Here is a 27,662-nt window from a genome sequence, read left to right as displayed (position 1 = left end):
TAAAGAACTGAGTTGAGGTCATCACAAAATCTCATGGCTGGAAAAGACCTTTGATATAAGGCAGATGATCTGATGCATAAACACTTTTCAAGACCTCTATGGCCAAATGATTGTCAAGTTTCTGGTTTCTTACCTCCAATGACAGAATATTCAAGATTTTCTTACAATATAGATATACCGCTCATTCTATTTTATGAAACTTCTATGGGTTAAAATGTTCTTCCTTATATCTAGTGTTTATATATTTAAATAGATCTATGATCTCATTGAATCAGAAATTTTCATGAGTGATGGAGACTTGACTCACGCATTTTGCCAATGTCCTCCCCTAATTTCCACATACAGCATGATGGAAGTATTCCTTGCTTTCTGCAAATACTGTGAGGCTATTGCACTAGAACTCTGGCCATCTATTTGTCACCCCTTGCTCATATCATATAATCAACTCTTCTCTGCTTTTGGTCATGCAGTTCCTCATGGTAAGCTAATATAACTTCCAGTCACTTTTGCCCATTGTTCTGAGTCAAACACATTTAATTACTCTTACACAAAGAAATGTGGAAGATATTCAAAATGTTCAAATGGCCCAAGTAGTTTCTTTACTCCATGTTTCATCCTGCTACCTTCATTCCATATTGCTAACTGGTGCTGCTGTCGCTGAGCTTTCTGACCTGAGGTTATACTGTCCTGATTAGTGAAAATCTACTAATTGGAATTGGCCCTAGGATCCCTAACCATGCTTCATTCCTATCATCTTTCAGACATGCCAAACACGTACCAACTCCAGCTTCCACTCCTCTTTCCCACTTTTCATCTTTTACTATGGGAGTAGTAAGAGCATCAATAATAGAACATCTTTTATAAAGGGTGTATCAATTGATTATCTTACAATTTTTTGTTACTTCTCAGACCAAAACACTTTTTCTTGCTACCACTCTTCCTATGTCATTTTCATCTATTAAAACATAACCTCCTTGAAGGCAAAGATACATTACCTAGTCCTTAGAACTTAATGAATGGTTTTTCATTCATTCATTCTTTCTTTCTTCTCAGTATAATTATTCCCAATTCCTTTAACTTGCATTGATATGACATTTTTAGTTTTTTTCACTATCTAGGTTTTTCTTCTCTAGATTGACTTTATTTTTTCAAAATAATTAACAATAACAGTTAGCTTTCATATGGTAACTACTATGGGTCAGGCACTATGCCAAGTGCTTTACAATTATTATTTCATTTGATTCTCATAATAAAACTGGGAGATAGGTTTTATTATTAATCCCATTAATCCATATTTATATTTATAATTAATTCCATTAGACCCTCTGTTGAAAAAAAGTTACACAAATATGCTAAGTGACTTGCCTAAGGTCACAATATTTTTGAGGTCAACTTTGAGCCCAGGCCTTCTAACTCCAGACACAGCAGTATAACACTGGGCTACTTAGTTACTCTTATACCCTGATTCTAAGCATACAGTGCCCCAAAGTGGGATTTTTTTTGTCTCATCTACTTATACCTTCTGATTTTCTGAGAAAAGATGATAAATTTATCTCCTTACTGATGTTCCACTTCTGTTAAATGTTCTAACATCTCATCAGAATGTGGAAGTCAATAGCAGACCAGTGGGATAGATATTGATACAAGGTTGAAGAGTTCTAAGATTATGGTGTCAAAAAAAGAACTCTGAGGTAAAGGAATTTGTCTTTGCCTATTCAGTCTAGAGAGATTTTCCATCAAATAGTAATATTTCTAAGGCACAGCAATTTATGAAAACCCTCCATAAAGGCTCTGATAGGTTAGATTCCACATTGATGGGAGGATCTACACTGATGACAATATAGTTTCTTGAAGTATTCATATAGTTTCAATAAATTACAGGATTTGGTTAGGAGGGAACCAATTCCCTAATTTTACAGATGAAACTGAATCTCTAAGAGCTAGAAAACCTTTCTGAAGATCACAGAGATAGAAGGTGAAAGGACTGAGATTTAAAGTCATTTTTTTCTATCTCTAAATTTAGCTTTCTATCTACTATAAGAAGTTATTTTTCAAAAATGGAACATACTTTCATGAGGTGGTTATTTATGGAACTACTGAAAGTAATGAGATTAGACTTGGAAACCATGATTCTATCTGTGAAAAAAGGAAAAGAAAGAAACAAACATTCATTAAGTACCTGTCATGTGCCTGGCACTGTGCTAAGTGCTTTAAATATCTACTTAGATTTTCACAATGACCCTGGGGAGTAGATGCCATTATTATCTCCATTTTATAGTTGAGGAAACTAAGGCAGGCAGAGATCAAGTGACTTGCCTAGGGTCACACATGTGTCTGTGGCTAGATTTTAACTCCAGTCTTCCTGACTTCAGATCCAGTGCTCTATCCAATGTGCCATCTAGATGGCTCTATGAAATATTTAGTAAGTGAAAGGAATACTTACTTCTATCATTTATAGGTCATTTTAATTTTCAGGATCACAAATTTGTGCTCACACAATCATATAATTTGTCATGCGGACTCTTTTTTCTCTTCTTGAAACACATTTCTTGTTATGTGGTCAGTTCATAGACTTATGGAAGTTGACCCTAGTTTCCAAGATCAATGCCCCCATAAGTTCTAATTGCTTGCTGGAATAAGGAAGATTTATATTTAATTGGATTTGTGGCAGCAGCAGTAACCAAGCAAGACCAAGCTCAAGCAAGCTCTTCACTGGATTTTGAACATTTCCTTTTGAAAGAGTTAAAGATTTTTTCAAACAACTTTGAACTTCCAATTTTCTATGTATTGCTTGCAAAGTACAGTAAATTTTAGACTGTACATTCAAGGTATACAAAACTTATATTAGCATAGCTACTGCCTGAAACAAGAGGTATGAGGAATCAATGTGGCATTCTCCTTTATGTACACTCAACATGTATTGAGTATTTAAAGTGGAGAAAAATTCAGAAAGATCTCTTATATTCTGGGGCAACTATGCTGTCATCAGTGGAGACGTTTTCATTGTCAGTGTAGACTGCAACCCAACTAGATCTGTCAATTCAGTATGACCTTTACTTATTGTTCCAATAGATTCATGAAAGGTGATTCATCCATTATTTGGGGGATTATCCTCTAGTTCTCTTGGCATTGCTCAGATGCTGAAAGAGAACAACTGTCTATCTTGTAACATAAATTGTCCATTTGTTATTTCAAGGTACCTGCTTTTCTGAAAGCATTTTATCCCATTTCACCTGAATAAATTCCTCATTTGTAATATTCATCATGTGCCTCTCTGTCAGTTTTTGGGTGATCTTAAGCTATAATTCTATGGAAACTGTAGTATACCATGACTCATCCATCTGACATTGCTATGTCCTATTGATATTAAAAAGATAGAAAGATCCTCTAGTTGTACTAAGACCAGGATACAAAAAGTTCTTGAGTATTTCAGAAATTGTGCAATATCTAATTCACTATTGACCAGCAGGTGCATTTTGAAGGTAAAACTTTGCCCAATCAGAAAAAAAAACCTAACAACTTTTTACTCTCCAAATCCAGTATGTAAAGCTCTTTTCTCTTTTTTCCCAGAATGTTTAAATAATCCTAGATTCCCCTAGAGCTGCCTTTTCTCCCTATTCTGCAACATGCAACTTGGCTCCAATGGGACAGATACAAGTGGGGATTGATCTGCCTTTTGTTCTGTTCTAATATCATCGTCTCAGTGCATGGCTCCTTCACTGACAGGCACTGTAGAAATGCAGAGATTGATAGGTAGGGAATAGAAGTAATTTCTGTACACAATGACAGCATGAATCAAGTTTCGTTTGCCAGACATTTTTTCTTTGAAAGAAATTTCCTGGGATCAGAAACTAAATATTTACATCTATGGTAAGCCTCAGTGGGGGGAGAGACAGAGACTGAAAGACAGACAGAGACACAGATACAGAGACAGACAACTACAGATAGAAACAGAGATACAGGAACAGAGAGATGGAAAACCATGCAGAGAGATGGAGATAGACAAGACACAGAGAGACACAGAGATCCAGAGGCAGAGAAACAGAATGACAGATTCAGAGACAGAGAGAAACAAGGAGAGACTGACATTGAGACAGACATATAGACATGAATGGCAATATTCAAATTCAATTAGCAATGGAGAGGCAATGATACATATACATAAGCTACTTACTGTGACACTGGAAAGAGTTGTATTTCCAAATGAGAATTTTCTACTTTCTCATCTTCAGTACTATCCTTATCCATTTCATGGCTTAAAACAGGTAAAATATGGGAGCAGCTAGGTGACTCAAGTGGATTGAGAGCCAGGGCAAGACAGGGTATCCTTGGTTCAAATTTGGCTTCAGATATTTTCCAGATGTGTGATCCTGGACAAATCACTTAACCCCTATTTCCTAGTACTTACTACTCTTCTGCTTGAAACCAATAAACAATTTTGAATTCTAAGATGGATGGTAAGGGTTAAAAATTAGTTATGATATCACAACATCACAGACCCAGTACTCTTTATTACAAGGAAACCCATTGGAAAATGTGCCTTTGAATTCTTCTTTCCCTTTAAAAATTCAACCTTTTCATTCTAAGTAATCTGTTAACAATTAGTAGGTATTTTTGCTTTGGATATTTTTTCAAAAGTGTCTTTTCATATTTCTTTATATCCCTCACAGTTAAGACAAGTGAAATCAATAAGCATTTAGCAAGCCTTTACTATGTGCCAGGCAGTGGGCTAAAAACAGGAGGAAAATAGTCCCTGTTATCAAAATATGTTCTGAAGTGATTGAGTTTTGAGCTGAGTCTTGAAGGAAGCCAGGGAAGATAAGAGGTAGAGATGAGGAGAGACAGTGGTCCAGTAATGGGGTACAGTTAGTAAAAAGGCACAATCAGGAGATGGAGTGTTGTGACTAAGGAAGCAGAAAATGGCTAGTGTTCTTTAATCATAGAACTTGTTGAAGGCTACAGGGTGTAAAAAAACTGGAAAAGTAGAAAACAATCACACTGTAAAGGGGCTTTAAAAGCCAAACAGAGGATTTTGATTTCCATCTTTGAGGTATTAAGGGAGTCACTGGAGTTTCACAACCTAACAAATATCTACTTTTGATCAAATTACACCAGAATACAATGACCTCTGGAGAAATTTTTGCATTTCTCAAAGACAAAAATAGTACTCAAGAAGTCATTTTAGCAATTAAGTGAGTGTTCCCCAAACTATGGGATATATTCTCTCTCTTTAGATGTTTATGTTTAAACTCATTCCTAGAAATATTTCTAGCCACTGATGTAATTTGTAAGGAAAGGGAGAAATATTTTAAGTTTGCAGGGGCCATAAGTAAGTTCCAGAGTAGAATACTTTACATCAGAACAGCAAAGAAACTGCCTGGGATAAAGACTAGAGGATAGTAACATTCAGATGAACTTTGGAGCTTCAGATTTTTTAGGTCAGCAACACCAGGGTGTTGATCAAACAAGGATCATTATTCTTTCATAGAAGAAGAAACTGAAGCCCAGAAAGAATAAGGGAATGATCCATTCATGTTCAGGAAGTTTTGGAAATAGGACTGGAACACATCTCCTTATAACAAATATAATGCACTTTCCACTAAGCTACGTTTTTCAAATAAATATTGTGGTCACCCAAAGCCTTACTAGTCATATCAAAGTTGACATGATCATTTCAGTTAGGGGTGGATGAAAGGGAACATCTGGGCATTGCCAATATGGCAATGGTCACTATTGATGCAGACTGGGGAAACAATTGTAATTGATAGGATTGGAGAGTGGTATAATTCACTGAGAGTTCAAGTGACTTGCCTATGGTAGTATATCATTCATAATTTTTGTCAGTAGGGTTTTCATCCAGTTCTTCCTGATTCCAAGGTGAAACCTTTATCAACTCTGCCATGCTACCTTTCTTTCATTATCATAGAAGATTAAATTTCAACATATTCCCTTGGCTCAATTTAAGATAAGGACAAGGTCGATAACTCAAACTATTAACATTTATTACACATCTACTATTTTTCAGTATTTTTCTAAGCATTGGATTACTACATAATGATTCCTCATTTCCTACTCTGCTATAGGATGATGATAATAATAAAGATAGCTAGCATTTATTAAATATTTTCAGGTTTTCAAAGAGCTATACATTTGATATCTCTTTTGATCCCTGCAATAACTGTGAATTAGGTATCATTATAATTCTCTTGTTACAAATAAGCAAACTGAGGTTGAAAGAGATTAAGTGACTTTCCCACTTATACTCATATCTTGCAAATATCTGAACTCATGTCTTTGTAACTTGAAGTTCAGTATTCTTGTCCACTGTACTATCTAGATTTCTGTAATAATGATAAATCTAAGAACATTTGTTTATAGAGATACACATTAAGACTTAGGGGTTATTTCCCTATGCTAACTTTGAACTGAGAAATAAGAAATTTAATAGCTTTTGTAGTCTTAATACTTTACCATTTAAAGTTACTCAGTGAACATTCACAAGGTGTTTTTAATAGAATTGTGTCCCTTCTTAATATTATCAATGACAGAACCTGTGTGATCCTCCTTTCCAGCTTCCATTCACAGACTTTGATAATTCAGCACCACTAGTAATGTAGCTCCTTTGGAGGCTGAAATGGTACCCCATGTTACAAGTCATTATCAATTAATGCTTCTATTTCAATAATTGCATTGTGAACATCCAGTGCCTCCCTGGAAGTTCTAGATTCATTGCTTATTTGTTTTTGAAAGGATCATGAGAATTGGCATAGTTTTCAATTCTTGTTTTCTCAAGTAGTCAGAGGGCTTTAAGATATGTCTCCATCATGACCAAGCACTCTGTGTCACAATTTTTGGGCTTGTAGAGAAACTTAAAATGCCCAACATGTGTGTGGGAAGAGCTCTGGACTTAAAATAAAAGGACATGGTTTTATGTCCCAAATTATCAACTTTCTACCATAGGTCCTTAGGTGAGTTCCATTTAATCCCTTTGTACCCCCCATTGCCTCAACTGTAAAATGAAAGGAAACTAGACAACCTCTATTTCTCACTCTAGCTAAAATCTATAATCCCATGAAGACAGATGAAGTAATGCTGACATTCAATGAAAATCATCTGAAGAACATAGCTTAGAAATAATAAATGTACACAAACTAAAAGACAAATCCTCCAACTTCTCTTGTTTCAGCAAGATAGAGATAGATGATAAAAAGTTAGATTAGTTATAGGTTGATACACAGACAAATAGATGGAATAGACAGATGAGATAGATATGTGGATGTGGCTAGATAGACAGATACAAACAATTGAATATAATGGAAGGACTAGACATGCTTTAAAATATAAAATATATTGTGCATGATAACAAACCAACTCCAGCGATCCATTTGCTTGACATGTAAAATTATAATAGCTGGTATCATGTATCATTTAATCTTTGGGTGGCCTTGATGTGCCTTCGATGTTAATTCGGATTGTAAGTTCTCACAACCATGATTAGTCAAACTATGTCATGATAAATTTCTCAAATAGAAGTGAGACCTGGGAGATAGGTAACATATTTTAGAATTTTAAAACTTTAATGCTAGTTCTTATTCATTAAATCGTATTGCTGTATTACGTTGAGAGAAATAGCTCAGTAATGTTTTTTTTTTTTTATTTCACTGACAATAGTACAGTCCTGAAGAGTCAGAGACCTCTGAACTCTTTGGGGAGGGGATGAACTGAGCCAATTTCCTTGAAATTGATTCAGCCTTTTCAGACAACATACTAATTAGCCACTGAGTAGCTTTAAGTGTTGTTCCTACTCTCCCCCTCCCAATCAAGTTATAAAACTGATTTAAAATCACTTTAAAAGGGCTGACATTTGCAAATGAAACCAATTCTCTCTACATCTGTTCCTGAGATACTGGAAGTGCTCTGAAATAAGATTGTCTAATCCATTTCATTGATATTATTACTTGACAACTGACTCTATGATTTTTAATGAATTTCAGATACCAAAACTCAATCCTAAGCCTAAAGTTGTGGGTTCTATTACTAGCTCCTTTAATTGAAGCAAACAATTTGACCAACCTGTACTATAAAATGACAATAAAATTTGTTTGAAATAGTTAGCTTAAAGATGTCATGTAAACATCACATTGTACCAATTGAGGAACTATAAAATGGAGAAGTAAAGAATATAAATTCAGAGGCTTTACAGAAAATTATGATAATTTATTCCTTAAATAGCATGCAAAGATCCTCAAAAGGAGGCTTATGTGATCTAGAATATAATATACAGTAAAATGAATCTCATTGGGCTATGCAGATTTTACACACACATATGTACATATGTGAACATCTAACCATTTATTAATCTATATATAATTTGCATGCCATGATTTAGCATGAATTGCTTCTCTTCTTTCAATATAAGAGAATATTAGTAGCATCTTTCTCCAGGCAATAAGGGAAAAAGGTCTCTATAATGATCTCTTTTTTTTTGTCTGATATACTCATTCACATAGACTAAAGGAAAAGAAATGACTATAATCTGGGTCTGTGGCTGACAAGTGAAAAACCTTAGAGTTGTCCAGAATATTGGACTAGATTCTCTTTAACTATAATTAATACGTATTTTTCCTGTAAATCTCTGAATTTCTCCATCCCTGTACTAGTATTTTTTATTATTGGCTTTGGAATACATTTGTCAATATTCCAGTTTCATCAGGTGTTATGATGGAGGAGAGGGCAATTTATAACTTCTTAGAGAAATGGGTTAAATCTCATTCCCAATGGAAGGATGAAATCATCAGTGGTTCTTTCATCCCTTAACTTGTATGAATTAAAGAAATTTGAGACCTACAGTTGTTAAGTGAAATATAGATGGTCACATAGTGTTATACACACATATATGCATATGTATATATATATATATGTAAATAATTTGAAAGTGTGGGTTCATGATTCAGAGCCCAACATTCACTGCATCAGACCTTTTTAAAAGGCTGTAGCTTCACCAAAACAGAACAAAATTAAAACAAACAGAAAAAAACACCCACTTAATATATGCATGTTGGGAGTTATTTAACTTGAGAATATCGCATATGTTCTGGAAAATGAGTTTCCATAGTTTTGAATAATCATTTCTATGCCTCTAGCAAATGAAATAGATCCAAAGATAAGAGTTTGATTGTTCTAACTTAGCTAAATCCTATTTTAGTAGAGATAGACCAGTGATGGAGAAAATGAATATAGGACAAGTACAGCATTGATAGAGAATGCTAAAACTGAATATATGACAATCTCTTCAATTACCCAATCAATGGTCCTATCATTTAAAAATAACTTTTAAGCCATTTCTAGGTTTATGTGAACAAGTAGGCTATTTTCTATGCAAAAGAAATTTCATCTATCAAATAAATTACAATTTTTTTAAAATGAATAATTTCAGTTTCTGGCAAGGAAGTCAGACTTATTGGTCAAAAACATTGTTTGGAATGACTTAACTGAAATTTCATTTGATTTATCTGTCATAACAGTTGATTCAGCCACATGTATAAACATGGTCTGACTAGAAGGAAACAGCTTCCTCAAGATAAGTAGGCTTGATCAAGAAACATTTAAAATATGAGCATGACTTTTTCATGAATATTCATGTAAATTTATCATTTTATAGTATCATTCAATTGACTAAGACTCTAATTAAGAAAAATTCTAATGTTAGTCCTATATCTTGCTATGTTTTTATAATACATTCAAACCCAGTATATCAATAAGTTGTAATAATAAATATGCTACATATGGGAACTTTCAATGTAAATAAACCATATTTACATTTTTGCACTGAGATGGAACTCAAATCCATATGAAAAGATGCACATCTAACTTATATTCTGGTTTAGGGCACACATAATCACATCAAAATAGCTTAATATATGCATGTAGGTTCAGAAGGATTTTGGTAGTTTTATATAATTAGATAACTTAAAAGCATTTTCTATCTTTATAACTTGGTTTCAACTTTGAAAAAATATAGGTTTAAGGAAATTATAATGCTACAGGAAAGGGATCTCAAACCTCTCACCTATTTGGGAAATTATAGTGTGCTTTCCATGCCCCAGTGTGTTTATTGATGATATTTAGTTATGTTTAAATAAGCGTATATGCATGTATATATATATATGTCCATATAGATAGGTGTAACTAATATACAATATACATAAACTTTTAATATTAAATATAGCCAACCTTAAGTTAATTTGTGACTGCTTTCAAGTTTAGGATATATCCTGTTATTAAATTTAATAATGCAAATGTAATAATAATATACTTTAAAATAACATAAAATAATGTATGTAAGAATTAAATATCTCAAAATTAGACTAGATTTTTCACTTTTACTATCACTACTACCACTATACCACCGCCACAACAACAATAACTACAAATACTCCTATTCCTACTCCTATTCCTACTACAAGGCAACTTTGTATAGTGGATAGAGCACCAGATCTAGAGTCAAGAAGACCAGGATTTTGATCTCAGACATTAGCTATGTGATTCTTGTCAATTACCCTCTGTCTGTCTCAATTTCCTCATCTGTAAAATGAGCTGGAGAAGGAAATGAAACCACTCCAGGATCTTTGACAAGAAAATCCCAAATGGGGTCATGAAGAGTCAGACCCAACTGAACAACAACTACATCTACCATTACTACGTATCAAAAATGCCTGAAGTATGTAGCAAAAGGTAACCATGGCATTGACCCTGTCCCTGCAACTCTTGGTAACTTTTCTCTTCCTGAACGGAAGCTAGTTTGATTGTTCCCCTTGTACCCCCAGTGGCAGATCAGAGTAATTCCCTAAAGTGGGCAACCATAACACATTCCAGTGCCTGGAGGTAACCATAGCACATATGTCTACTATTTGAAACTCTCATTTCTAAGCTTCTACTAATACAAGTCTTATTTAAATTTATTAGCTGAGATGGTAACATAAACTTTTAATAATAAAACATTTTCTAACAAAAGGCAAATCAAAAATAAAATCATGATGTAAAAGTCATAGATCTAGGCCATATTTATAGGTCTAGGAGGTACATACTCAAAGACAAAGAGTGCATTTGAGTAGGGAAACCCATATGCCTGGATTAACTATAAATTTATACTGCAGGCCTCCAGGTTCTTGGTCACTTTAGGAAGTAGTCCATTTCACTTGACACTTGATGAGTGGACTGCATCTCTTCCGAGCCTCTCAGCCCTCCCACCAGTGGAAGCCACTGAGCAGTGTTAAGTTCCATTAGCAAAGAGAAGGCTTCAACTGGGAATCAGAAAAGGATCCTAGTTTATCTTTGGTTGGGTATTGAGACCATGTTATAGTCTTAAAAGTCTGAAAATCAGTTCCTTTAAGCCAGGAATCCACAAAGCTATTCAGGTTAGCTCTCTCAACCATAGAATGTAGGAGAGATTTATGCAGGCATGGTTATCTGAAATTTGTTCTCTCTTAAGCCATAAAAAGTGCACAAGAGTGAGGCAATCTTTTCCCAGTCATCTCTTCAAACAGCAGAGGATCTTGCTTTCTCCAGTCAGTTTTTAGTCTGAGCTTTTCTCCAACCAGATCTGTTCCCTATCTCTTATCAACTCCAAATCCTGTCTCTTTCTAAACATGGCTAAGTTGGGTTATGATTTTGCTCTGGGTGCATCTGTGTTCTGTTGTCTGACTTCTGAGGTCTTAATTTCTATAAGCAGCTTTTCTGAGTAGCTTCTAACTTCAAATTCCCCAGTTTTTCAAGTGGCTTCTAAAGTAGCTCATAATTCCTCAAATCAGGGATACCACTGTCTTATGTTGTGAAAACCCAAATCCATATTTCTCTCAGATATGATACAATAGTAAATATATAATTTTCCCATAGTCCCCAAACAGTCCTTTGATTTCACATTTCCTAGCAATATACTTCAAAGTCCTAAAAAACAGACGCATGTAAATTAGCTGCTAGGAAAGAATGCCCTCTATGCACCATTTGCCTCTGAGGTTCGGTATCCACTCAAGTTCTCTTCAAAACTGTATCTCTCTTCAATCACTTTTATATGAGAGGCTCTTTTTTCTCTCAAGTCCTTTCAGAACTTTTTCCCTTTTCATGATATTTTCCTTCAATTTCTCACAGAAATTCTAATCCCCCCCAAACCCCTTCAGTAAATAAAACATCCACTAAGAAAAGGATAGTTCCTCATCTGAATCTCACAACAACATTGTGAGGCTGGGACAACAGGTATTCATATCCTCATTTTATAAATGAGGAAACAGGCTTAAAGAAATGAAGTGACTTGCTGAGGGTAACACAACCAGTAGGTGTCATTGGTGGAATTTGAAACCTGGTCCTCTTGACTCTTTTAAGTACAACATTCCTTCCACTACACCAACTGTCTTCCATTTTTAAGAAAATGGAATGATGCAATTTTAAAAGTTATATAGATATATCTTGGACTCTTTAAGACTTTTCTTGTGAATCATGGACTTTTTGTATCCTATTGAAAGTATACTTTTTTCCCTGATTTTTCTTCCTATTTCCAAAGGAAAATAACAAACGTGATTTCAGAATGAATTTCCCATTTGCCAAAAAATAGTTATAAGCTTCAAACTCATGGTTGCTGAATGTCAGAAGAATTATTAAACATAGACAATTACAATTCCAGATTCAGAATTACTGAAAATACTCAGGATCATATCCTCATATCTTTTCTGAGGGGATGCCTGGCATGTACACACAAACTATACCTCTGCATAAAATGATTGACAATTAAACTTTGTGTGGGAGTCTTCAACCAAGATTTAATTTCCTCAAGAAGTCCAGAATTTTCATGAAAATGTAGAGAAAAAAGTTAGAAGTTACTAGAACCTTATTTGTACTGCGGAAAGGAGAGAACTGAGTCATGCTTTTGTTTTAGCAACATGAAGACATCCAAGTGGAAGAGATATCCATAATTTTGAAGACAATTTACCATAGTATCAAGGTTTTGTTTCATCCTCATCATTTCTTTGTACACACACACACACACACACACACACACACACACACACACACATATATAAATATGCACATGCATATTGAATGTATATGTACATACAAATGTGTTTTATAATAGTGTATACATACTATATATTATATACATATATGTTTATACATATGTATACATAGCTCTATATTGTATATTTGTAAAACAACATTCCTCAAAGGACCATGTGTGACACCAATTTCATTGAAATATGTCAGAATATCTTTCTAGGGTACCACTTGAGTTTTAAGTAGCATGCTTTTAAAATATTACTCATGAGGGAGCACTGGTTATATTATACTGCTTTCCAGGGGGTAAGCAGAGGGTGTTCTGTGCAATTTGGATGGCATTGTGCAGTGGGTGGAGCATATGACTAATTCCTCTTAAAAAGATCTGAATCTCACGCTGTGCTACCTCCTGTTTCCATGTAAAGTCAAACTAATAACTTTCCTCTAAGTTTGGCCTCATTTGATGGAGGAACAAGAGTAACCCTAGTCATGGGATTCCTTTCTACTTCACTGAGTTGAATTGAATTAAACAAATAATTATTAAGAACCTGCTTAATAAGTGCCTGAAAAGAAGGCCTTTTCTTATGTGATTGGCAGGAAAATTAATACAGTACTAGCCTTTCAGAAACTTACCATCCTATAGAGCTATTTAGGAATAACTACGATAATGAAAACATGGTATAGGAAGAGGGGCAACATAGTATAATGGAGAGAAAGATGGCTTCCGACTGAGGATGATCTGTCTTTAGATCCTTCCCCGATATATATTCATTATGTAACAAGTAATTCCCAACTCTAACCTCAAATTTTGCAAAGAACTTATCTGTTTACATTGATAGAGGACATTCCTCATGATAAACTTCTTATATGGATCAAATAAAACAGCAACAAAATTTGTATGGAAGTGATAAAGTAGTATGAAAGATTTAAAATGGGATGGGGAGATTCATGGTGCTATCTCAGCTGGGACTTGAAGGCATTGGGGGAAATATTTGGAAGTATGGACTATAGATGAGGGAAAAGTGGAAGGAGAACAAACTGGAAAGAGTACATCCAGTAGACATGCAGGAACTCCTGAAACCACAACTGAGAGTCTAAGAACTATTCATAGGTTCCCCAAGGAGCAGTTGATTCTTTTGTCAAATTCCATTATATATGGTGGAAATGGCTGTTTTGTTCTTTTACCCCAGCAGATGTCCCTTTATTTTGATGCTCAATGGAATACTTTGCTCCCTTTTGATTCCTCTCACCCCTGCTAACACTATCAATCAATCAATCAACAAGCACTCAGCAAATGCAGCTAATGGTGTGCTGGTAAATGTTTAACAACCAGATTTCTAAAAGTGCATGATATAGTTTTTTTTTCTTCTTTTAAACCTTACCTTCTGTCTTGGAATCAACAATACTGTGTATTGATTGCAAGGCAGAAGAGTGGTAAGGGCTAGGCAATGGGGGTTAAGTGACTTGCCCAGGGTCACACAGCTGTGTGTCTGAGGTCAGATTTGAACCTAGGACCTCCCATCTCTAGGCCTGGCTCTCAATCCACTGAGCTATCCACCTGCCCCCATTATATACTTTTAAGTTCAATTTGCATTAAAATTTTTAAGTCTATCATAACAAACAGTAATTCAAACCTCAGTTTTTAGTATTTACTGATTTTCCAGGTATAAATAAATGCTCACATTGAAAATTTAATAACTGTCACTCAAAAGCCAAGAGAGCCAGCTGCAACACACTTCTGTTAAATTCCTGTCATGTATTGGTCACTGTACTAGACATTAGGCATACAAAGTCAAAAGTGCAATTTTTTCCCATTAAGGAGCTTACAGTTTAGAAGGGGTTTGGGGGTGATGGAGTGGGACATCATGTCTCAATCCCACAATTAAATTGCAGCCTCTTAGAGGGCAGTATGTTTCCATTTTTTTTTCCAAGTCATACACAAAATAGATACAGAATTTTTTTATGGCAGAAGGGAAGAGAATAGGTACTAAGAGTTAGGAGAAATTAAGAAAGTCTTTCCTGAAAAATATCCTACTTGAGCTGAGCCTGAAAGAAAAATGGGCATTCTAAGAGGCTCCAGTGAGGAAGAAGGGCATTCTGAGCATGGACAACAGATGGTACAAAGGCATGAGGAAGGAAAGTGGAGTGGAACATTAAAAAGGCCAGTTTAACGGGAGCACCAAGCATATGAGGGAAGTAACATGCAATAAAACTTAAAAGGTACTTTGGTTCAGATTGTGAAGGGCTTTATAATAAATGCAAAATAGGAGGCTTTATATTTGATTCAGGAGGCAATTCGTGGATACTAGAGATTACTGACTACTGGTCTTGTACAAGAAAAATGTTTTAACTTATGCCTTCTTCACTCTTCATCTGGCAATCTGAGGACTTTAAGAAGAATGACTTAAAAACAAGGAAAAAACTCTCAGCCACTTGGAACAGCAGGGAATCACCTATAATTAATAGATCACATTGGCCTTGGAATTAGAAAGCCCTAGCTTTGAATCCTGGTCCTGCCGATTATTATGGAACCATAGATGAATCATTTAATCTCTTTAAGCTTCAGTCTCCTTCATCAGTTAAATTAGGATAATAATAGTCCTATCTCCTGTTCCCTATGGATGTTGAAAGAATAATTTGTAAATTTCAAAATACTGTACAATGTGGGTCAGTATTATTCTATTAAATATTAAATTCTTCCCTTATGATAATAATGGTATAACAATAAAAAGGCTTTTAAATGAAACAAGCAGATCATCATATGCAAAGTTCATTCCAGTGAATTCTTTTCTTATATCTACTGTGTGCATAAGATATTGCACTTTTGTCTTAAGCAAATGACTATGTATATACAAGTGGATGACTGTTCATGTGAAAGCAGAGTTGGAAACAGTCCTGATGCTCAGTGTCCCTTGTACTATTTTGGGGTCAGTCTCTTATTTCTTTAGGAAATATATTTTTGGTACTAGCCTGATTCTCCCTTTGGAATTTAACTGACATAGTTGAAATTTAGCCAAAGTGATAGAGCATTTCAAGTTCAGCTGGGAGAATACCAGCTGGGCCAGAGCCACAAAAAAAGCATCTTTCTGGAAGAGATACCTAGAGTGAAGGTGCCCTCTGTGTGTCTGAAACATTGAGAAATTTCACAAATCTTCCTGAATATCCCAATGTTCTCATCTCTGTATGAGCCATAAAAAGGTCTGCATCTCCCTGCACTTAGGCACTGTACCAAACTAATTCAAATAGCTTAAATAAATATTTACTCATAATTGACCCCATGCTAGTCATGGAGTTGGAAATCAAATGATTACATATTTTCAAAGTACTTTAAAATGCCTGGACATCCAAAATTTCATTTGTTTCCACACTATATGGTAAAAAATACAAATATTTCAGTGACTTTTACATATGAAGAAATTGAGACTGAAAGAAGTTGAATAATTTGCTTAAGATCATGTATAGCTAGTAAGTATAAGAATTGGCACCCAAATAAATTACATTTCTCTCTGGGGCATTTCCACAAATACTTTTCTGGTTTAAGATCTCAAACGTGGTGGTATAATTAAAGCTAGGATTAATTGAGAAAGGAATGGATGAATCAATGAATGAATCCACCAATCAATGAAAAACATTTATTAGACCCTTATTTTGTGCATGCAGAGTACCAAATGATAAGGATATACATAGAAAGACTTAAAATATTCCCTGTTTTAAGGGAATTCATGTTCTAACTGAGAAAGGCAAGGGATACAAGTGAGTATAGATGCAGGGCAGATAGGCAAAATTTCTCAGTGTATAGTAAGAGGTAAAGTGGCAGTGCTTAGAGTCTGTAGGGAAAAAATGGTAAGAAGATTGTAAGGCTGGAGGAGGTAGTGGGAGTGCAGATGGTGGATTCACATAATCCTCTAACTCATCAGAAGTAATTTGATTGGGGTCAGCAAGGTGGCTCAGTGGATAGGGAGCCAGGAGTCAGAGGTTCAAATCTGGCATCAGATATTTCCTACCTCTATGACTTTGGGCAAGTCACTTAACCCCATTGCCTAGTCCTTACCACTCTTCTGCCTTAGAACCAATAGAAAATACTGATTCTAAGATAGAAGAGTTTAAAAAAGAGAGAGAAGTAATATGATTTCTGTTTCCCATCCCAGCAGCTTAAGCAATCATATAGTCCCTGAAAAGTTCTAGGTATCTCGAACCAGGGCAGAAATCAAAGAGAAGGTGTTTTTGGTGGTAGGGAGTAATCCTTCCTTCTGGCCATTAGAGATGGTTTTTGGGGGGAGTTTGGGAATAGAATAAGGAGGATATGGTGCATCTACATGGATAATCCCAGCCACCCCTACTGGAGACAAGTGAATACCAAGCCATCCTAGAGGGATTCAAGATATCCCAGGGGTAGGAAAAGGGTTTGAAGATAGAAGGCAAGGAAGGAAGTGGTGGTATTTCTGATGTCTAGGAGACATGGATGAGTTCAAATGTTTGGCAGTCTGCCTATGACCTCTAAGTGGATAGCTTGTTACACTGCTTCAAGATTAACAGTAACTAACATCTATGTATGTATATGTGTGTATTATATCTTTCAGTCTACGCATATCATCCTTGCACAGGACCATGCTAATCTCTGTATAATTCCAATTTTAATATATGTGTATGGAGTTTGTGGGGAGGACTAGCATCTATAGTGTGAGAGCTTGTGAAGTGCTTTTTAGGGCTCCTTCTTCACCCTCTGGTGTCAATCTGTCATCTGACTCTCGCTTGTGGCTCCAAGAAGGTATATCATACACCACACATTTGTAAAACCTTCTTGGCAGATGGGCTAAAACCAGGTTGAGGGTAATTGGCAAGCCTCAAACCCATCAGTGACTTGGGGGATGACTCATCCAAGCAGGTGAGGAAGAAGGAAGTATTAAGCCATGGGGAGATATGCATGGCTTTAAAATTGAACCAGTATCTCCTTACATCCATCCTCTATATTCTGTCATTTGTCATTTGTTTTTTCCTTCTCTCCCATAATTGGGAATACATACATGAATGGCAAAGACAACAAGGAGAGGGGATACATGAAAACAAGAAGTAGGGAACTGAGCAAGATACAAATTGTGCAAAATCTAGGAATACATCTCTCATCTTTCAAGAAAATAAAACAGTGAAATCAAATGTCTGACCAAAAGAAACAGTAGTCATGGAAAATGGTCAGCTAGAAGTAGAATTTAACTCAAAACAACATTTCAGATATGAAATTGCCAGTGCCAGTCATGATAATGAGAGGAATATGCTTTCTACCTCTTTACACCTCCATTTGATAGAATTGTGCCTTGGGAAGAGCCAGAAGTCAGTAACAAGAGTATACAGTAGGTAACGAGCTTTTATCAGGCTAGTTTGGAGAATTTGGATATCCTGTGGTTATGGCAACCCTCAGGAGCTTGGCTACTTCATGAAGTTGTTCTTTGTAGGGTTTGGAGATAGATTACATTCATCACTTCTCCCTTTTTGGATAAATGTTACTGAAATGCCTAAGTAATAATAATCTATATTTACATGGCAGTTACAAATGTGTAGAGATGGGAGGCAAACGATTATTTAAGAGGGCATGTTAACTTTTTGTAATATAATGGAAAAAATATGGTGGCTAGAGAGAAAAATGACCCGCATTTGGATCCCAACTGACATACTATCCATATTTTAATACTAGTATATAGTTCTATGATCACAGAAAATACAATAATAATTATGTGACCATAGATGACCCCTCAGATCCTGCTTCCTCATCTTTAAAATGGGAGTAATAACAATTATGCTATATATATCATAATTATTGTGAAGAAAATGCTCCATAAATCATAGAAGTATATAGCTGTGTGTTATTATTATCTGTTACTAATTTTCTTGGATTAATAAAGATTATGTGATAACCAAGAAAGTAGAAAAGCTCCATAACAGACTTCATTGTTTCTCAGTCTAACACATCCATCTATTTTTCCCCCATCTCATTCCCTGATCACCCAACAGCAATAGTCAGGGAAGACTCTCAAAGCTTTATTTTATATTTTACAATTGAGAGACTCACTCCTCTGAGTTAAAGCAATCTTTATGGAAGGTGTACTAATCTAATTTAAAAAGAAGAGTTTGCATAAACTCCTGAAAAAATTGCTCTCTCTTCCCTTAGGGTCTTAAAGTCTTATAATAGTGATTATCTCAGGGATCAACAGAAAAGAAATAAAATCACAGTAAAACAGTAAGTAAATCTGTATTGTGTTAATACTCAGATGTAAAAACCACATTGAAGGCAAAAGGAAAAAAAAGATTAAACACCTCATAGCTGGAACCAAAAAATTGACAATATTATATATGATAATGTTATATCTACATTTAAAAAACTTAAACATGTGCACACATACAGATCCTATGGATATACATACATACGTTATGTATAGAGTTACTCCAGGAACTTGCTAGTCTGTCTGGAGTCCAACACTTAATTATGTTTCACTTTAATTAATACATAAAATAGACCAAGTTATACTTGAAATCTATTTCATTAGAATGAGTAAAGGATATATCAAATCTTTTTAGGACTTTCTGGATTCTAAGGTTGGTAGAGTAATATCACCCTTAATCACAGGTGGATTGAAGTAAAGTCATTCTTCCATAAAAGAGTCAAAAATCAAGGGTAGGCCAACAAGGCTTCTCATTAACAGTGGTCATCAAACCCAGCTCCTGCACTTTATGAGGTAGGAGACTGTTGATTGTCGAAAGCCAACATTTGGCCTTTCTTGAGAAAATAAATACGTGATGGACAGTACTAAGAAGTGCTTAATTGAGAAGCAAAAAAAAAAATAAACCAAATAAAAAACTGACATAATTTCTTGTAGTAAAAAATAGTTCTATGTATATAAATAGCACCTGAAGAATTCATGGTTTTAAAACACAGTAAAATAAATATTGTTTATTTGGATGACTTAAATCCTCAAGAGAAATGTCAACTGATGGAGCTGCTAGATGGCTCAGTGAATTGAGGGCAAGGTCTAGAGGCAGGAGGTCCTTGGTGTCAAATCTGGCTTCAGATACTTCCTAGCTGTGTGATGATGGGCAGGTCAATTAATATCAAATGTTTAGTCATTACCACTCTTCTTCCATGGAACTGATATTTAGTACTGAGTCTAAGATAGAAAGCAAGGTTTTTTTGTTTGTTTGTTTGTACTGGTTTGGTTTTTTAATGTCAACTGATGCTCATGTAGGGATATATGCTCTAATTTGGCAAGACTTTCTTCAGAAATGAAAAGAAAATTTAAATGAGTTTAGGTTCTTAAAGGGGTAAGTTTAATCATCTAGAAAATTCACTCTAGGATCCAGCAATACTAGGTAAAGTTAAGCACTAAGAGTGAATAATGGGAAGTATCTACTAGAGAGACATTTTTCTTAGAAGTTAGAAAGGAAACCATCATTCCTTGAGTACTTATTATGCATTACTCTTTGTGCTCAGTGCTAGAGCTAAGAATACCATCAAAAGGAAAGACAGTGAGTGTTCACAAGGAGCTTACATTTTAACAAGGTAGGACAATATATAAATATAAAAGGGAGTTAGTTAAAAAGTATGATAGGACTGGGGCTGGGGGGGGGGGAGAGAGAAGGCATCCACATGAAGTGTATGGAGATGGGAAAGCCAGCAGAGTAATGAAATATCACCAGTTTGGGTCCATCTCCAACATGGGAAGCCTCAGAAGGAGCTCACCAATGGGAGCAGAATGGAATGGCATAACAGTATTGCAGGGAGATGGTCCCAAGGAATGAAGGAAATCCCAGAGTAAGAAGGCAGATAAGACATAGTGGCAAAGTATGGAATTTCAAAAGCATATCCAGGTGTATGTGGAATAACATTTGGGTCTCTACTATAAATAATAATTTATTATTTTTAAATAATTTAACTAAAACCTTCTGTTTGTGGGGATTTCAATCTGTGAAATCAGGTGCACTTAAAAACAATAAAATACATTTCTCACTTTTTCTGAAGTGTAGGTTTCATCATGTCAACCCACTCTTAACGTCCATTTAATAAATTCCAATTGTTTTCTAATACCTCCAGGATTAAATACAAAATCCTTTGTTTTTTTAAAGCTCTTCATAACCTTTCTAGTGTTCTTACACCTTGCTCCCCTCCTTGTATTCTGTGATCAAGTGACATTGGATCAATTTCTGTCCCTCACACAAGGCATTCAATGTCCCAATAATTATTTGGCATCTAACTCTTCCCTTTGCTTAGAACTCTATTCCTCCTTATCTTCACCTTCTAGCTTTCCTGGCTTCCTTCCCACCTAAGCTAGTTTCTGACTTTCTACAAGAAACATTTTCCCAATCTGTCTAATATTATTGCTTCCCTCTGACAATATATCCCCATTTATTCTCTTTACATTTCATTTTTACATAGTTGTTTGTATCTTGTCTTCCCAGTTAGAATGAGCTTTTTGAGAGAAGGAACTGTATTTTTTGCCATTTTCAATGTCCTCTGCACTTGGCAGAGTGCCTGGCACATACTAGGTCCTTAAAAAGTTTGTTGGATTGATTTTAAGGGGAAAAGTCATTGACTCTGACTTTGATCCTTTATAAATATTCTCAAATATGTCATTAAATGTGGTGGCTTATGAGTGTTTGAAAAGGAAAGTGGTAAACAGAAAGAATGAATAAGTCTTCATCAAAAACAAAGAATACTGGGGGCAGCTGGGTAGCTCAGTGGATTGAGAGCCAGTCCTAGAGATGGGAGGTCCTAGGTTCAAATCTGGCCTCAGACACTTCCCAGCTGTTTGACCCTGGGCAAGTCACTGAACCCCCATTGCCTAGCCCTTACCACTCTTCTGCCTTGGAGCCAATACAGTATTGGCTCCAAGATAGAAGGTAAGGGTTAAAAAAAAAAAACAAAGAATACCAAACTTATCTGATTTTATTTATTATATTTTAAAAATGCATTTGTTATTTCACTGGTTTATCCACTTCCAGAATGAAGAAGTATTGATAGAGACTAATGATTTAGAGTGGCCTGGGAGAAATGAGAAGTTAAAAGAGTTGTCGAAGAGCAGTTAGATATCTCAGTGGAATAAGAACCAGGAATAGAGATGGGAGGTCCAGGGCTCAAATCTAGCCTCAGAGACTTCTTAGCTATGTGACCCTGGGCAAGTTGCTTGACCCCAATTTCATAGCTGTTACTTCTCTTCTGTCTTGGAACTGATACTTAGTATTGATTCTAGGATGAAAAATAAGGTTTTTGTTTGCTTGTTTTTCAAAGATTTGTCTAGCTTTACAAAGCCAGTACACATTAGAGGCAAGACTTGAATTCAAGTCATCCTGGCTCTGAGGACTGCTTTCTTATCTATTAAACTATATGGTATAGCAAAGTACTGCACCAGCCTAAATTGCTATTATAACGATGTTCATGATATAAGTTTATGGAAGGATATTTGTATATATTTTCATCTTACAAACTGGATAAATTTCTCTAATGTTTATGGAACAAATTAATGTGATGTAGTTTCTCATGATAATACAGACTCTTTTGACTAGGTATGCCAAAACAATGTGATATTATTATTTGAATTAAATTCAAATATTCTGTATACTTTGAGACATGAAAGAGATGAATTATTCTTCACAAAACTGATTCTGGAGGTTGTAGCTCAGGAGATCAGGTAGTTAGGTTCAAATTGCGATGGGGTCTTTATTCCCTAAGAATTTGAATGACAGTAGAAATCAAAGAGATAAAAAAGATTTTGCAATGGTCTTCATGTGAAAATAATGATAAAGTGAACATTATGATGTGTTTTCATGACATTACCAATAAATTCTGTATTTCCCTGCAGTGAATATATATGAATGATGAATGCTTAGGACTGAAATAGCATGTTTTGGTTGTTCTTCCCATATCCTGTCAATCACTTAGTCAGACAGTCAATAAACCTTTATTGACCATCTAGTATATTCAGAACATTCTGCTCCTCTGCTTCTTCTTCCCAAACTCTCTATATCATTTCCTAGGTGCAGTTCAATTTGATTATGAAGGGGCAGTAAGGGAGTACAGAATAAAATGAGTCAATAAACAGGATGCCTGCCCTTAAGAAGTTTACAACACAATTAAATTATGTGAGCAACAGATGACTATATCATTATGACGGTGGGTTAACTGTGGTATCTGGAAAGATCACGCACTTGGCAGGGCTTTGGGTGGTAGGCTTGTGAGGAAGAATTAAAGGATTGTCTTGGTGCTTATTCTGGGAGAACTGAATTAAAACTAAGAAAACGCAGTAAGGCATAATGATAGCTAAGTTATGATGTGAAAAGAGGTTGAAGGAGAAAAGTAGCAAAGGAAATAGATGAAAGGCATAGGGACAAGTAGAATTTGAGAAGTAGGAACATATTAGAGGTTATCTATTATTTATGTAGGTCCAAGAAAGACATAGCCGCTCTTGGTTATTTGCACTGTACATTAGGGGTAAGATAATATCCAAGAGTAAAGGATCATTTCAAGATTGTATATAAGAGAGAAACAAAAATAACCTGCAGTGGAGAAGTTGAATAGGAAAGGAGACTTGGTTGAAAAGGAGATAAATAGGGTTGCTTTTTATCCATAATATATGTAAGCAAGCCATTTGTACATAAATATTAATTTATTATTCATACAACAAATATTTTCCCAACTGCCTGTTTTGCATAAGGTATTGTGCTAGACTAATGAGAAATATGGGATTATGTATTGTTGGAGAGACATGAAGAAGTTGTAGCTTCAGAAAGACTCCTAAACAAATATCAATTCAAATCATAGAGAAAAAGAAGACAGTGACTCAGGATGGGTGATCTTTGGTACTTAGATACTTTTTAACACTAGTAAGCTTTTGCCTTTATAAAAACTAGTAGACTCTATGACCAAACTGAATATTAACATTTATTCAAATATTTTTTCTCTCATGCTCACTACTATTTTAATGATGAGAGTCATTAACATTGGAATGTAGAAACTATAAAGAAAGTACTTAACAGTCCAGACCAATATCCTAATTTTAAAGATAAAGAAACTGAGGCATTGAGTGATTATGTTCCCCAGGTTGCAAAGGAAGTAAGTAGCAGAAACATATTCAGAACTCAGGGCTTCGCACTCTAAATTCTGTGTGCATCTCATTGTACTATGCATTTTTTTAATTCTATTTTATCCCTTAAATAAAATTCAAGTCAACATTTTTAGCAAGTATTCTGGACGAGACTGCCCTTTTCAGTTTTATCTGAACTCAGGTACTTGTCTGACTAAAGATTTGAGAGACAGCGACTTTAAGGTATATTTCCTAGGACACTTCTCCATGAAAGTTAAACATCTAAAGATGGGAATTTCCACATCATTGGTAAAATCTCTGTTGTATCATGCTCTGTATCAAAGACTGTCTAAAACCTTTCTTAAGATGTTCAAATTACTGTCAACTCTTGAATAGTAAAAAATTAACTTCTAGTTATATCTACTGTTTTTTTCCAGTCATTTTTCAGTCTTGTTCAAATCTTTGTGACCTCATTTAGGATTTTCTTGACAAAGTTACTGTAGTGATTGCCTTTTTCTCCTCCAGTTCATTTTATTGAGGAGGAAACTGAGGTAAATGGGGTTAAATAATTTGTTCAGGGTTACTTAGCTAATAAGTGTGTGAAGCCAGATTTGAACTCAGAAAGATAAGTGAGCACTCTATTGATTTTGAGGGCTTTTGTGCTATTGATCTGCCCTGTTCTGCTTACATAGGACACTAAACTGACAATCCTTCTTTACCTCAAGTCAAAATGCTGACCCTTCTTCAGTGCTTACCTTAGAAGTTATCCCAAGAAGCAATTAGGATTCCCTTCCTGAAACGTTTTCTCCTGCCAGCTCAGGCTATCATATATAAGCTTATCTTTTTTCATGTTGAATTCCTACAGTAGAATGAGAGCATTCTTGAATATGGGGTAGTTTTTTCCCCCCTTTGTAACCTCAGATCCAGGCCCAGTTCTTCGTACTATACAAGTTTAAAAATGCTTGTTGACTGGCTGGCTAATCATTGGATGAGGTATGGGAAAGAAACTAACAGCTATACATGATAGTGGAGCTAGTTTATCATTCTAGATGCTTCAGAGTAATTCAAGATATCATTTAGCCTAAAGAGGAGTACAAAACTAACCAGCAAATCTTCCCCAATTTTCAAGGAGGGAGAGTGGAGCAATGATAATCAGCCCCACCCAAAAGAAGGTATCTACAATTACAGAATGTTTTAACCCACATGTTTTTTTTTCTATTTTCATATGCACAAAATAGCGATATAGGCTAAAAACATATAGTGGAGGTGCTACAATGAACCCAGGATGAGAATCTTTGAAATAAACATATCCAGGAGAGATAGATGAAAATCTCAGGAATATTTTAAAGTAATTTGTTTCCTTATATAATCTGAATAGTGCTTTAGAAATTTTGTTTACATTATTCATGTATCAGGAAGCCACTTTTTTTTCAAAGATGGGAAAAGGTCAACTTCAATAGAGGCCTCATCTAAAGGATCAAAAGATTCCAAAAAATAGGGAACACATTAATTAGGTCTTACGCTGCTTCAAGTATATTAATAATACCCATGAACACTCATGTCTTAATTATTTTCAAGAGACCTTACTTATTCTTTGTTATGTTTGCTCAAATAATTTCCCCCAGACTCCATCCTCAAAGAGTCCCTAGTTGGCTAACTGAAACAATAAAATATGATCTTAGGGAAAAATAATCTAGCCTTATTAAGATTTTCTTAACTTTTACAAAATATGCCACGAGACCTTGACTAGTATATGTGAAACTGTGTCAGAATAATTTAAGTGAAACCTAAGTTGTCAAAATAAAAGAACAAAGTACACTCTGTGATGAAATATCCATGACTTTCATTATATTTGTTCACACACTTAGTAATTTGCAAAATTCAGCAATTGTCTTCCTGTCATTAGTGTGAATTAACAAGGCTCTACTGTAATAGCAGTTATGATGGTAATTATGGAAAACAGAATTGCATTTCTAAGCAAATGGAGGTTATGTTCATAGTTAGTGCTGTAGGCGGATGAAATGACATAAGGGAAAAGCATTTAAACATATATTTTAAAAGGCTAACTCCCACTCAAAATAAACATTTTTAAAAGCAACTGACCAGTTTTGAGAAGTTTCTTTTTTGGAACAAGTTTCATTGTCCATTTTTCAATTGTCACCTCACTGATCTTCTCTCTCACTATTTCTCTATTTGGCATTTTAACTCTGACCCGGAGGAAATGAAACTCTGCCTTGACATGCAAGACTTTTCAGCAGATACTTTGAATGTCAAAAAAGGAAGCTTAAAATATTTCCCTTCATCTCAGATTTTCCTTCTCTCTCATTTCTATTACTTAATATCATACGCGTTGAAGTCACCAAGGATCACAGTATTAAATTTGTTTTTCCTCTCCATTTAATGCCATTACACCCCTTTCCCTACCCCCATGGGGTACATGATTTAAAAAGTCAGTGACTGCAGATACACTACAATCCTTAGTTTTGCAGATGAGAAAACTGAGGCCCAGGAACTGAGAAGCTTATGGTCATACAGTCAGCATCAAAGATAAAATCTAAGCAAACCTGATTTAATTACTCTTGATAAGTGTATATAGTGCTTCCCCTAAAAGAAAATGAGCATCTTGATGAGATGTTTTATCACAGCACTTAGCACATGTTAGGCTACTGATAATGCTTGTTGACTAATTGATTGACTCATAAATTTTCTACTTAACAAGTCACAAAAGTAATTGAGTAGATGAAGAATGCCTATTGTCCAAACTATGAGATAAGGTGGGATCAAGACAGCCAATTCTAAATCCAAAACATTATGTGCCATAGAGTTACCCCATCAGTTAATGTATTTTGGAGAGACATCAAGAATGACTTCCCTCAAAAAAACAAAAACACAAAAAACAAAAACAAAACAAAACAAAAACTGGGCTTACAACTAAGTATTTGTGAATTCCCCCAGGAATAAGCTTTTCCTGATTTAAATATTGGCCTAAAAGTTAATATTCCTGCTTCTATGATATGATTGACCATTATGAAATGCCATAGTCCCAAAAGAACTAAAATTGTGGATCATCCAAAGGGCATATGGAGAGAATGAGTAGTCTTCAATATATTATCAGTATGATATTTTACAGGGAAAAAATGGCACAGAAGACTCCAATAGAAAAATATATCAAAACAAATGATGGTGGGCCATTCTGCATGGGGAAGAGTCAAGAGCCAGATAGGCTGGGACTTTAATGATGCTTTTACATAATTTAAGATTCCTGAATATTGATGTTACTGTATTCTGTTTTGTAATTTAAGGAAGAGTAAAATCTCTGACTTTTGATTACTCTTCATGTAGCAGGATCAAGATTAACCATCTTTCTAGAATGTCAATATGAGTCAAGAGGAATTCCCAAAAGTAAGATGACTGTCATTTATTTTTTAAAAAAGACCCTTGTGACCTGAAGCTCCATTAAGAGAGGCACAGCTGCCAAGAATAAAGAAATGATAGCTTTGAATTCTTCTCAGATAACATCTATAGTACTATGTAGTATTCTGGGCAACACAA

The 27,662-nt window shown here is 35.2% G+C and overlaps 1 protein-coding gene and 1 pseudogene across 2 annotated transcripts in view; both read right to left on the bottom strand.

The window, feature by feature from the left end:
* KCND2 (potassium voltage-gated channel subfamily D member 2) overlaps nucleotides 1-27,662 on the bottom strand; it is a 594,735-nt gene that overhangs the window by 280,788 nt on the left and 286,285 nt on the right. The gene's annotated exons all lie outside the window — the stretch shown is intronic.
* LOC130454809 (U6 spliceosomal RNA) lies at nucleotides 17,603-17,702 on the bottom strand (annotated as a pseudogene).

This window comes from Monodelphis domestica, chromosome 5, assembly GCF_027887165.1.
Source record: "Monodelphis domestica isolate mMonDom1 chromosome 5, mMonDom1.pri, whole genome shotgun sequence".
Taxonomy (NCBI): Eukaryota; Metazoa; Chordata; class Mammalia; order Didelphimorphia; family Didelphidae; genus Monodelphis; species Monodelphis domestica.
Note: the sequence above shows the minus strand (reverse complement) of the source record. Positions and strands in the feature narration are given on the sequence as shown.